Source organism: Furipterus horrens, unplaced genomic scaffold, assembly GCF_987537825.1.
Source record: "Furipterus horrens unplaced genomic scaffold, mFurHor1.1.pri manual_scaffold_4, whole genome shotgun sequence".
In the NCBI taxonomy this organism is placed as follows: Eukaryota; Metazoa; Chordata; class Mammalia; order Chiroptera; family Furipteridae; genus Furipterus; species Furipterus horrens.
In genome coordinates, this window is record NW_028327174.1 from 81,476,710 (window position 1) to 81,489,346 (window position 12,637).

General features: G+C 38.8%; 1 pseudogene; it reads left to right on the top strand.

Annotated features, from left to right (window-relative positions):
• The first annotated feature begins 967 nt into the window (after nt 1-967).
• LOC150012291 (SWI/SNF-related matrix-associated actin-dependent regulator of chromatin subfamily A member 2 pseudogene) overlaps nt 968-12,637 on the top strand; it is a 31,623-nt pseudogene continuing 19,953 nt past the window's right edge.

Sequence of the window (12,637 nt, forward strand, 5' to 3'; positions counted from 1 at the left end):
GGGGATGCTGCGGGCAATTTCCACGACGAGTGGGAAGAGGGATGGCGGCACATTCCGACCCCTGTGCTTCCCCCCACGCGCCGCTTCTCGCTTCCCTCACCCCCGGGCGGCGCACTGGTGCAGGACGCAGAGCCCGGAGGGTCTCCCGCTCAGCCGGACTTTCTGGAGTCTCCCTCCCGGCCCCTACCTCAGGACACAGTCTGAGTCCTTCCCGGGATCGAGACATCGATTCCGCTCGCGTACCCCATCCCCGGGCCCCCAGGGTGGCGGCGGTGAGCCCCACCCTACCTAAGCCGTGCCCTCCGCGGCAGGAGCGAGTCGTTACCGTTCGCGTGCCTGGCCGGCTCCTCTTGCCGCTTCCACGCCTGACAGCAGTAGCGGTGGCCAAAGGGTCGCGTCCAAGTGGCTGCGATGGAGGCCGTGAAGGAGCAGTCTGGAGAGAAGCAGCTGCTCGCCAAGGGCGGCTCCCGTGGGTGGGTTGAAGGGTCGCTGCCCTGCGGGCTCGCACGGAGCGGCAAGCCTGCGCCTGTGTGTCGGCCTGGGACGGAGCACGAGATGCAGCTCGGGTGTGTGTGAGTGAGGGTGTGACGGAGGCGCCCACGTGCCCGGCCCGCTTGTGCGGCGGCAGTAGGCAGGCTGAGGGGAGCGGGGGAGACTGCGGGCGGCGGGGGAGGGGAGCCAGGTCTAGGGCTGGGCGCCACACCTCCCAGCCCCGCAGCCCCTTGACGCATTGGCCGCTGCGGCTGCCGCGTCGCATCCTCCCAGCTCTCAGGCTGGGCCCGCAGGGGCTGGGAGGACCAGGGAAGCCCGCCCCAAAGCCAAACAAAACAAATCCCCCTGCCATTAGGTCCTCCCAATCCACTCCAAAGGATAGGCACCAGCTGCCCGACCCCGCCTTTGTCTCATCCAGGATAACAGTAGAAATGGTCCTACCTCTCAGTCTCTAAATATTCTCTGCGAGTCGGTAATGGGGTTAGAAGAGTAGGACTCCAAGAGTCCTTTTCCTAGCTTTCTCTCTAAGCCAGCCATTTACATCTCTTGCAGAAGAAGAGCGCTCCGGGCGCGCATTTGTTCCTCCAGCAAACCATGGCCTGATAGTGCTCAGTGATCTGGCCAGGTTAGGATAGGTTGTTTCTGGAGCTGGTCCTCACCTTATGTTGGTCTCTTAGCTTTCAACTCTTCTCCAGAGGGTCTCATTACAAGGTCTTAAGGCTGACTTACCTCTAGTAGCAATCGAGACAGAACCATAATTAACCCACGTGGAGAATTCCTAAAATATACATCACTGAACACAAAGCTTAGCCTCATTTTGAAAATGGCTGACTCTTCCTCTAAATATGGCATATGATCCAGCAATTAAATTCTATGTCCTTTGAAACCTTCAGATTTTGAAAGGAATGCATGATGAACCTAAAACATATTATAGCAGAAAGGTTCAGTGACTTGAACGGTTTGCATCCAATTAAGACTGAATTAAATAATAAGGCCATTGCAGACAGGTTTTTTTATGCAGTGAAAAATCTCCTGGAAAGAAATCATAAGACCTAAATTTCAGATCAGAACACTGTTACTAATCCTTAGCTTTCAAGGCAGCCAAGAGAGGTTTTTCTCAGTCTCTTCCAATCTCACTTTTAAAATAAGTTTTGTTTTGTTTTTTAATTAAATTAGATTTGGTCCCCTGGATGCCCTTGCCTTGACGTGGGTAAAAATACTCTAATAGATGCCCCAGAGGAAAATAATAACAGTTACAATAAACCTCTTACAGGACATCATGCATAATTTGCTTTTTACTTTACACATTGGTGATAGGAAAATATTTATATTGATATATAGCATTTTATATATATTGAAGTTTAGATATAGTGCAAACAATACCAATAACAACAATACCTATAACAAGAAGAATTTAAGAAAATAAGTAGAGGTATGCCCCTCCGTAATCAGGATTAAGATTTTCTATGGAAAACAAAGTTTTCTGCATGCTTGCAGAAATGTTTTGCAGTAGTATTGAGAAGGCCTACTTGCCTGCAAGTATATCCCCCTCAGTCTTTCACTGATGTTTAATACCTATCTCAAACGCATGCACAAAGTCCCATGTCACAAAGTATTTGTGGAGTGGCACCCTTAAAAATAATGAATATTAATTTATGTCTTGATGCCAATGAGGAGAAATAAGATAAAGCAGCTATTGAGCTTCCCACTAAGTCCCTGGGTTTTAAAATGGCTTATTTAATATTCTTAATTAATTAATGAGGGTTTTTGTTTGGGGGGGCTTTTTTTTTTTTTTTTTGCCCCCTAATTTAGAGATTATACAGAGGTGATACTCAGGGGAAAAAATTGCAGAAAGTCATACAGCTATTTAAATGACAGAATGGAGATTTGAACCCAGATCTGGCAGGTTTCAGAGTTCATGTTTTTTCATGCTACCTTGTGAAGGTGTAGATTTTTAACAGGAGGAAAACTGAGAATTAACAGAAAGGCTAGACACCTTTGAAAATAAGGAGTGTGGGTGGAAAGATCCCAGAAGGAGAGTTTGACAACTCCAGTCACAGAGGTAAAATATATCCATTATGAAATTTTAACCATAAAGGCCCTTCAAAAGTTTAATGTTCAATTACTATCTTTTAGCTAATGGTTATTGAGTGCTTTTCCTGTCACACAATGGAAAAATGACCACATGGTTTTGATGTGGGAGGAGGAGGTAGCACACAAAAGAAACGCAGAATTTGGAAGATTTCGACCTGCAAGAAAAAGAAGACTGGTCTTTTTTACCACAGTGTATTTTTTACATTATTAGCAAGTATCGATTCCATGTTAAGTATGTGTGGAATAATTTATATGCCTTATTTTTCTTAATCCTTACACCAACCCTGTGTTTTAAGTAAGTTATTAGCCACAATTGCAAAAGAAAACACTGAGACTTTGGTTGTCTGAGTTCACAGTCAGAGGCATCTGTTAGATACTGTAAGAAAAATAACATGCCCCTATCTAAACCACTTTGTGAACTTAAGACCTCCTTTTAAGCACCAAATCCCTCAAAATGACAATATTATGCAAAAATTCCTGAAGATGTAGCACCAGAGTTCAGAAAAATATTTAACAATTTACCAAAAAAAAAAAAAGAAAAAAAAAGGGATTTTAAAGCAAAATACTAAAGGAAAATATTGACATCACTCCCATCATGAGATTATATTAATTCATTTTCCTATATTGTTATATATCCAGTATATTATGAAAATTATTTTTTATTCTAACAAAATTTTCGTTATAATATCCACCATACCAAATGTTATCTGATATATAGTTTCAAAATTTTTATGACACCAAAGTCTGAACAATCCAAAAATAGCTAGTGAATATTCTACTCAGCCTATATATTCATGACTGATGAAGAACTGAGAGGTAGAAGTGAAGTAAGTAACTAGATTATCTGACCTCTTTGTAGTTAGAGAATGAGCTAACTAAATTGACAAATGTCAAAGCAATCAAATCATTCAGAATGGTTTACAAACTCCCAATAGTATTGTTTCAACAATTTCATCAATCATTTGAGGAAAGCATGACAAAAGGTTCTTTTTCTTTTGACGTTTATAAAAGTAAATGCTTACAGTTTTCCTCTGACATATTTAGTAACTCTTTAGCTATCTTCTTTATATTCTCCTTTTTCTAAGTGTTGATGGCTTTAGGGCTCTATTCTTGGTCCTTGTGTTTTTTTTTTTCTCTCCGTACTCTCCTTGGGTGATATCATTTGCTTATGTATTTTTTGTGTGTTTGATTCAAATAATGGTGATATTAACAATATTTAATTTTATTAACCAAAAACTATAATTGGTTATATAATTTTATTAACTAGAAACTAATTATAGTGAGGACCAGTGTCCCAGAAGTGAGCCAGGATGACTGAACTAGCAATAAAAAGGCTCTTGTGAGACTCACGGCACAGGTATCTTTATAAGACTGTATAAAAATTTTTCCATATTTCTTCAACTGGTACAGCTGAACTATTTGTGATAACTGAAAACCATTCTTCATACTAAAGTGGGCTTTTGGGGGCATATTTATTATACTAAAGAAATTTCTTTTCATTTCTAATTTACATTTTTAAATCATGAATTATTTTATTCAACAAATATTTATTGGGCACTTACAAAAAACAGGCACGCTGCTAGGTGCTTGAGATACAACAGTAACCAAAACAGACAAAGATCATTTCCCTCATAATATTTATAATCTAGTGGGGTGCAGTAAGAGAAAGCAAACAATCACAATAAACATAATAATTAAATCATATGATATATTAGAAAGTGACAAATGCTACAGAATATAAAATGCTAAGGAAGGGTGGGATGATCAGGGAGAGGAGAGTGGACTACAATTTTAAATAAAGTGGTCTGGATAAGTCTTACTGAGATTTTACTGGAACAATGTCTTGAAGGACTTGCATGAGCTATTGTTATAGATATTGGAAGGTGGGTGTGTTCCAGTATGAGGGGTCATCAATGAAAAGACCCCAAGAGAAGTTCACTTGGCATGTTTGAGGAAGAGAGAGAACATATATAGCAAATGCTTGTCTTATTCTATAAAGATGAGCTTATGGCTTTTAAACTTCAATTTGTTTTATAAAATTTATATTCACAGATTTTTCTGTTCAACAATATTTGCATTCCTAGAATAAATGCTACTTGACTATAATATACTATTACTATCCTTTATATAAGTTGATGTATTCAACTTTTTTATACTTTGAGTTTTTTAGAATCTATATACATAAATGAAATTTATCAGTGATTTATTTGTTTCCCTTGTAAAGTTTTTTCTTTTCAGTTATTCTAGCATTGTAAATGAAAATCCATGATTTACATTACTAATCTAGTCTCTCAAATACTCTTTCATAAGATAAAAATTATTTATTACTTGCTTGGGAAAGTAAGGAAAGTAGGAAGTAGGTGATAAATAGAGATATGTTATTGTTATTTTACTTTTTCTATTAATTTAACAATTTCTCATTGAGTAAATTTTGATAATTCATTTCTTTTAAATTGTTCATTTCATCTAATTTTTAGTGTGTTGCAATAAATTGTTAGTACTACTTTTTTGAATTTTAAATTCTAGATTACACTTGTAAATATATGTATTTCTCCATCATGTTGTTTATTTCAACCTTTACTCTCTCTATTTTAATCAGTTTTGCTAAGCATTTGCCTAATGCTTTTTTCAAAGTATCAACTTTTGTTATTGTTGGTGACATATTTTTGGTTTTTTTGTAAGTTTCTTTTCTCATGTTACTTATATTTCTTCTACATGTCTTTTTCTAGCTTTTGAATTTGAACAACTACTGTTATATTTTCATCTGTAAACTACTTTGTTTATAATTTGCTTTATAAGTACAGCTTTAGTTGCAAACTACAGATTTTATTATAATTCTTTAATTAAGAGCAACTTTAAATAATTTTAATTCTTACTTGCATAATTAATAAACATATTTCTATTTTATTTTTACTACTGATCATTTATGCTGACATTTAGTCAGATAACTTGATCTTTTTTAAAGTATATTTTATTGATTATATTGTTACAATAGTTCCAATTTTTTCCCCTTTGCTCCCCTCTACCCAGCACCCCCCTCCCCCAGCAATCGCCCCCCCGAGCCTATGCCCATGGGTCATACGTACAAGCTCTCCTGCTTCACCCTTTCATATATTCTTCTTCTTCTTTTTTTAAATAAATAATTAACTAATTATTTTAACAATAAAAAAATAATCCCTCCCTCTCAGACTTAAGACACTTTATAATCTTATAAAGGACAATGGGCAAAGGTCTCAAGCTCCTCTAACTGCTTCAAGCTGGATATGGTCATCGTCCTACCTACCCTTGGGTCCAGAAATCCCTAATAAGAGTGGGGCTGTGAAGGGGAGGGTGGCCTTCCCACGTGGGGAAGGATCATGCAGACTCCAGGTCAGTTGGCTGTCCCCAGGCAACGGCGTGCTTGGCTTAACAGGCTGGCATCCTTGTTGTATTCTGGAGGCAACAGATTTGGCAACAGGGTTAAAGATATCAATCCATAACCACTAGATGACAAAAGACCAGTATTAATATTTCAATGTCCCACATTAGGGGAAAAAAAAGGGCTTCTTTGGAGGAAAGTGTGCCAGGTACATCTCACCTGTCCAAAACACTTTTGCCCCTTATACTTAGTTTGGGCTGAGGGAAATATTTTAGGTTTCCCCCCTCTCAGACCTCTGGACTCTTTCTGTCCAAGCCATTACAATAGAAAAGAGGAACCAGTTTTAAAGTGAAGTCCACAGACCACCCCATACTTCACCAACCCAGCCACTTAGTTCTGCCAAATGGTTAAGTCTCAGGAGGCAGCGATGCAGACAGGATTAAGTGAGGCCTATATGTACAGACAATCACTCAGGTAATGAGATCATAGGCTTATGCCCTTGGAAAACAGAAAACACATGTTAATTTATGTAACATAACCCACAAACAAGTCTCTAAATCTGTAAGACTGTCTTATTGGAAAGACATCCAGTTGCAAAGCATTTGACATTCTTCTTGCCTGTAAATTAAATATCTTGGATGATACCACAGACATATTTTAACTTTCAAATGAAAACATATTTTAAATGAAAATAAACTTTAAAGACAGTTAGCTGCACTACTTTATAGTCTACCACTGATCGTTGTGATTTTTCTTGAATAATGATTTTTCTCCCTAAGATTACCCTCCTTGTCATTAAAGGGACTGCATTAAGTTCATTTTTAATTTATCCTGTTCGTTTGCATAAACACAACAGGAGCAGCAAATGATCACTATGATCTCTAGTTCTGCTTTGCTGGAACTTACACAAGGAACATTTAGGGTGACCTTCAGTCTGCCCTTCAGGGCACAGAAGCTGAGCCACATACCTGGCATTCAGCCTTGCCTGTAAACACCTGTCTTTTCCAAGTCCTTCAGGTTTTCCATTGTGCCTTAAGGTCCCTTCTAGCCATCTTTCAGGAAAACAACCTTCATTCCTTCCCTGGAAAGATTGCCGTGGATCACATAACCAACCAAGGTACCAGGCCTTTAGATAACTTGATCTTTATAATACCAATTCCCTTGGAATTGTTGAGAGGTCTTTGTGAACTGGTGGTTGTTCAATTTTTTTTAAATCTTTTATATTGGACTCAAGAGTGTGTATATTTTATTTGTTGGGTTAAGCTTATTAATTATGGGTTTTAAATCTTTAAATATGCAGCATAGACTTTAAAGACTCATATGATTTCATAATTCTACTTCAACTAGATTTAAAACGATAAAAAAAATGATAAAATGTGTGTTTTGCCTGTTTTGTTTTTGTTTTTGTCTTCTATACATACTTCCCAGGGAAAACTTGGTTATGCTATGTCATGCTCTTATACCTGAACAAACTTACATGGCTCTGGAAATGAGATTCATGGTTTCATAAAGATCACATGGAGTAGAAGAAACTTCTCCCAGTGAAAGTAGGCACTATTAAAAAAAAAAGGGGCATGAGAGGAAAAAAAATTTTTTAAGTAGCTAAAAATATGATTTAACAGAAGAATCCCTACAAAGTATGGTATGAAAATACATTCTATGTTGGTTTCCAGGAACTTGGAGCTGGAAGGAGTCAAGAGGACATGATTGCCTGTTGCCTCAAGCTGGACCCAGGCAACCAGAGGCTCTTTACCCCACTTTTCTATCCTTGGAAGGTACATTCTGCCCACCTTTCCCATAGCTGGAGCCATTTAAAGGATGCAGCCTTGAGAAACAAGATGTTGTTGAGACTATCTGGACTGTATACATGACTGAACCTCATTAAGACCTCAGTATAAACTTACAAGATTCTGGCAGGTGGGTGCGGAGTTATTCTCAGGTTGCTGCTGCCCAAGACAAGCCTCTTACAGAAGTTCCCTTGCTTATTGAAACTGCCATACAATAATCTGGAATGGTCTGTCCCTTCAGTCTTTCTTTTGCCTGTTTCAGATTTCAGCTGAGGAACTCCAAGGTTGAGGACAATTGGTGAGCCAGCCTGGAGACTTAAGGAATCGGTCTTGGGAAAGAGGCATCAGAGGGGGAAATCCCCAATTGGCCACCAATCTCTATGTGGGGAAGAGTTGTTTTCTTTGGCTTAAAGTAAATAGATATATTACTTTAATATATTATTAATATAAATATATATTAATGTATTCGTCGTCGGCAGCCGTCCGTCTCAAGAGACGATGGTGTAGCTTCTTAAGAGTCTATCTGCACCGCCGAGAATGGCTGTGCAGTCCGACTTGGGAGTGACATGGTATCTGTCTCCTCCCGTGTTGAATCGACATCTTGCGATGATGCTGGAGTGTCCTCTCCAGTGAAGCTGAAGCTACAGAGCCTGGGCAGGGTGATATGGAGGGTCTGCTGTTGCCCATGCAGCAGACCCCCCCTCTCTTTGCAGCTGAAGGGTCCAAGGGAAAGACGGAGTCAATACAGCTTGGCTTCAGGTGCACCGCAGGAGTTGCCGGTGTTGACTACAACGTCGAACCGCCTTAGGGACTCCGGCTCCGGATTTTCTGTCGGGGTTTACTCCCTTAGCCTTTCCCCTGAAGAGGTATGCCGCAAGGCAGCGGAGGTTTTTTGGAGTCAGAGTTTTCCTTCTCTGATGTGCCCTGTCTGGAAGATCGAACCAGCGACACTTAGCTCGCATGAAATTCCTAAAAATATATGTCCTGGTATGATATTATCAGTCAGAATTCTAGTTATTATTTTTAAAAGGATGTCATAGAGCCCTGGCCAGTGTGAGTCAGTTAGTTGAATCATTGGTCCTCCGTCCGGGAGCCTTTTCCCCTCTCCTTCCCTCAAGTGCATTACCTCTACTTTATTTTTCATAAGCTCCAAGGGCCCTTCTTTTGTCTCTGTACTTGTGTTCTGAGTCCACCCAGCCCAGCTAACTCACTTCTTTCTACCTCTGTGACTTCCTAAATAAATTTTCTCTTATAATTTGGGTTCTCGGCTATGAATTCTTCTCTTAGCCAAACTCAAGAACCAAGGTTGCTGAACTGCGGAGCTTTGGTCTAGCTCTGGGGGTTAACAACTGGTGCCACTTCACCACTAACTTCTGTTAGCGGCAAAACAGCACTAGGTGTTAGACTGGTGAAGTCAGACAGGACCTCTATTCAGCAGCCTTGGTTCTTGAGTTCTAGCTAAGAAAGAATTCAGAGCCAAGACTCAAATTATAAGAGAAAATGTATTTAGAAAGTCACAGAGGTAGAAGAAGTGAGCTGTAGAAGAAACGAGCTCAGGAAATAAGTTATAGGAGCAAAAGAAGGGTCCTTGGAGCTTAGGAGAAAGAAAGAGGCAAGGAAAGAGGGCCTAGGGGAAGCGGTTGATGAAAGCGAATGCTGACATCCCTGGCAATCAGGGAGCTGATGCCTTAGCCTGGGTATGAGCTCTAGTAAATGCAGCAGATTGAGTGCATAGGAAGAGCAGCCACTATAGTACCAGGGTTGGATGGCATATCACCAAGGATGCTGGATGGCCCTTGAAATAAAGTGATGCATTGTGTTCTAAACAACTCACAAGGCAGCAGCCAAAGGAGTCTGTGGCCATGCACTGGGATTCCCAATCTGTGAGGGATTGGAAAATTGATTATATTGGCTCCCTTCTTCCAAATGAAGGTTCAGCTATAGCTTGGTTTGTGCAAACACTGAGTAGGGCCTAGTTAAAGCTTTCTCCTGTTGCCATACAAACCATGCTGCCACTATAATATCTTTTGACTGTTAGGTCATCTGTCTACAAATATCATCACTAAGAAGTTCGCTGTGCCTCCTTACATGATCTCTTAAGGTTCTGTGAATTACTAGTACTCACAGTTGAAGTTTGGAGTGCATGCATCTGCTAAGTCAGAGAATCTAGTGCCCACAGTTCTCCCAATCCTACAGTTAATCTTTTTTTCTGGTTGCTTGTTTCTTCTTTAACAGCAGGTGCTAATATCAAGCCAAAAGCTATTAAGGGTATAATTTCTGTGCAGTTGAATAACTATTAAATAAGTACCTATGTTCTGTCTTTCACAGCCCCCACATGCAGCTATGCCACCTGCCCCCTCACAAATCCAATATTCCTCCACCGGAAAGCACATACAAAATCATGACACATCTGGGAAAGATTTCTTGATGCCCTCAAATACCCCCTAACAGGAAAGGTAAGTCAGTAAAGTTGCATTGTAACAATCTGCTACAGAGAATGTCCCAGCCTTCAAGTGACAACACTGTAAATTAAACAAATCATTGTGACAATGACTGTTCTATAAGAAACCCCCAAATAAACAAAGGCAAAGTTACTCACAGTGAGAGAATGAGAAGTAAAGTGAGGAAGTTTATTGTAGTGAGAAAGGGGCTACATCATTCATGAGCAACTAAATAAGGGGCAGAAACAATTGAAATCTATATCAAATATTGATATTTAGGGTTTAAATATTATAAATTTGTAGCCCTTATTGCTTTAGGATAACTCATACTTCTCATACTCAATGCTGCAATTGTTCCTTACTCTCTGTTAATACTGGAGACACCATCAGAATCTCTTTTATCTGTTTCAATGGTTTCACTAAAGCCTTTAAACATAACTAAATTTCAGACCACGTTCCTTAATATTCTCTTGCTCTAGAACCACTGTGGTATGAACATTTTTATTAGTCTTGATTTGATCAGCAGAGCAGAACCATTATAGATATTTACAGGAATAAGATATTTGGCATAGGTAATGTAAGTTTAAAAGTGAAAAAAAAATGGGGGCAGGGAGTAAAGGTATAGAACACTACTGCCAAAGAATCAGAAGTGTTCACTAAAGACTTCAGCCTCAAGCAATAAAGCAGATAGAGATTGCCATCTCTCAGAAAATTCCAAGAAGCCATTGCATCTAGCTCTGTGAGCTCCTGAGAGCAGTGGCTTCCACTTTACTTCTGTCTTCCAACACATGTGTTCCTCTTATTGGTAAACCCTAAGAGTCAGATTATTGGAAATGTCAAGCCCACCTGAGAGGGAAGTAATGGTGATGTAAAACTGACAACACCCAATCCAGTACATAGCATTTCCACCCAAAATTGAGTTTTTTCAAGTGAGTTTCTTTTTTGAATGTGATATTTTTGTTGGGTATTGTTTTTATGGCTATGCTGATTTTACAAAATAAATTAGAAAGATTGTATGTTTTACTAAATTGTTGGATACTGTGTATATATCTTCTTGGTATTATCTCTTCTTTGAAAGATTAAAATGAATTAGCTTGTGAAACCATTTGGGCCAACTTATCTTTCAGAGGTAATTCTTTCATAGTTTTTTTCCAAGAGCCTTTACAAACTCTTCCTATTTATGTTTTATACTTCCTCTTTAGCCATTTTAGATTTTTTCCAGAAATTATTCTTTATTCAGACAAATGTCAAACCTAGACTTCTGCATAATATTATTTTATACTTAAAAATCTGTTTCCTAGCTATGTTTGTGTTAGTCAGCGTTGCTGCACAACTAACCACCCAAAAATCTGTTTCTTACAACAAGCACTATTTTTCACTCGAATTATATTTTAACACTGCATTTTGCTCAGTTTTTACTTCTCTAAAACTTCATATATATGAAATCATACATTAGTGCTCTGTTATTATGGTTTCTTTCACTCGGGATAATACTTTTAAAAATAATCCATGTTGTAGAAGTAGTTTATTCCTTTCTATTAATGAGTAGTATTCTGTTATAAGCATATAATTATGTAATGATTATCTGTACTCCTGTTGATCAATATCTGAGCTGTTTCCAGTTTTGGTTATTATGAATACATTTGCTATAAAACATTTTCACACTTCTTTCCAATGACATATATTTTTATTTCTCTTGGGTAAACTCCTAGAAGTAGCATTCCTGTGCCGTATGGTAGGTTTATGATTGGTTTTATAGGAAACTGAATAACATTTTCCAGAAACCTGGCTTCAAAATCTGTGTTCTTACTATTATGCTAGAATTGGAATGGGGCTTGAAAAAAAAATGGAATTTTTCCAAATAGATAATTTAGGGAAAGATATTTCAGATTATTATATTTTAGTTTAAGAGAACGATATTAATATGCATTTGTGAGACTGAATTTTACTCTAGAAAAGGAAATGAGTTATGTGTTTGATATAGTAAGAGATGAGATTACAAAGCTAATTAAGTAATTTCCTGGGGATCTGCTAGATCACAGTGCTCAAGATTTATGGCTTAATGCCAATAAAAATGGAAAAGCATAAGTTTTGGGGGAAAGTGTAATCATTCATTTATTTTCTGCAGTGAATATTTGCTGAATGCCAAGCATTTGTGGGGTTTTGAGAAGAGGTGCTAAAGGTCTGAGATAGCACAATATCATAAAAGGAAACAAGGAACAGGCTGACAGTGACCAGAAATGAGGGAAGAGAAGAATAAGCGGGGAGAGGAGGGAAGGGTCTAGTCAAGGAAAGGTATAAAAGACCCATAGTCTTGGACAACATGGTGGGGATTAACTGTGGGGGTTGAGCGGGACGGGAGAACAACGGGAAAACTGGGACAACTGTAATAGAACAATTTTTTTAAAAGAAAAATTTTTTAATAAGTTAGAAAAAAGAAAGAACATCTCTGAGAAACACCTATA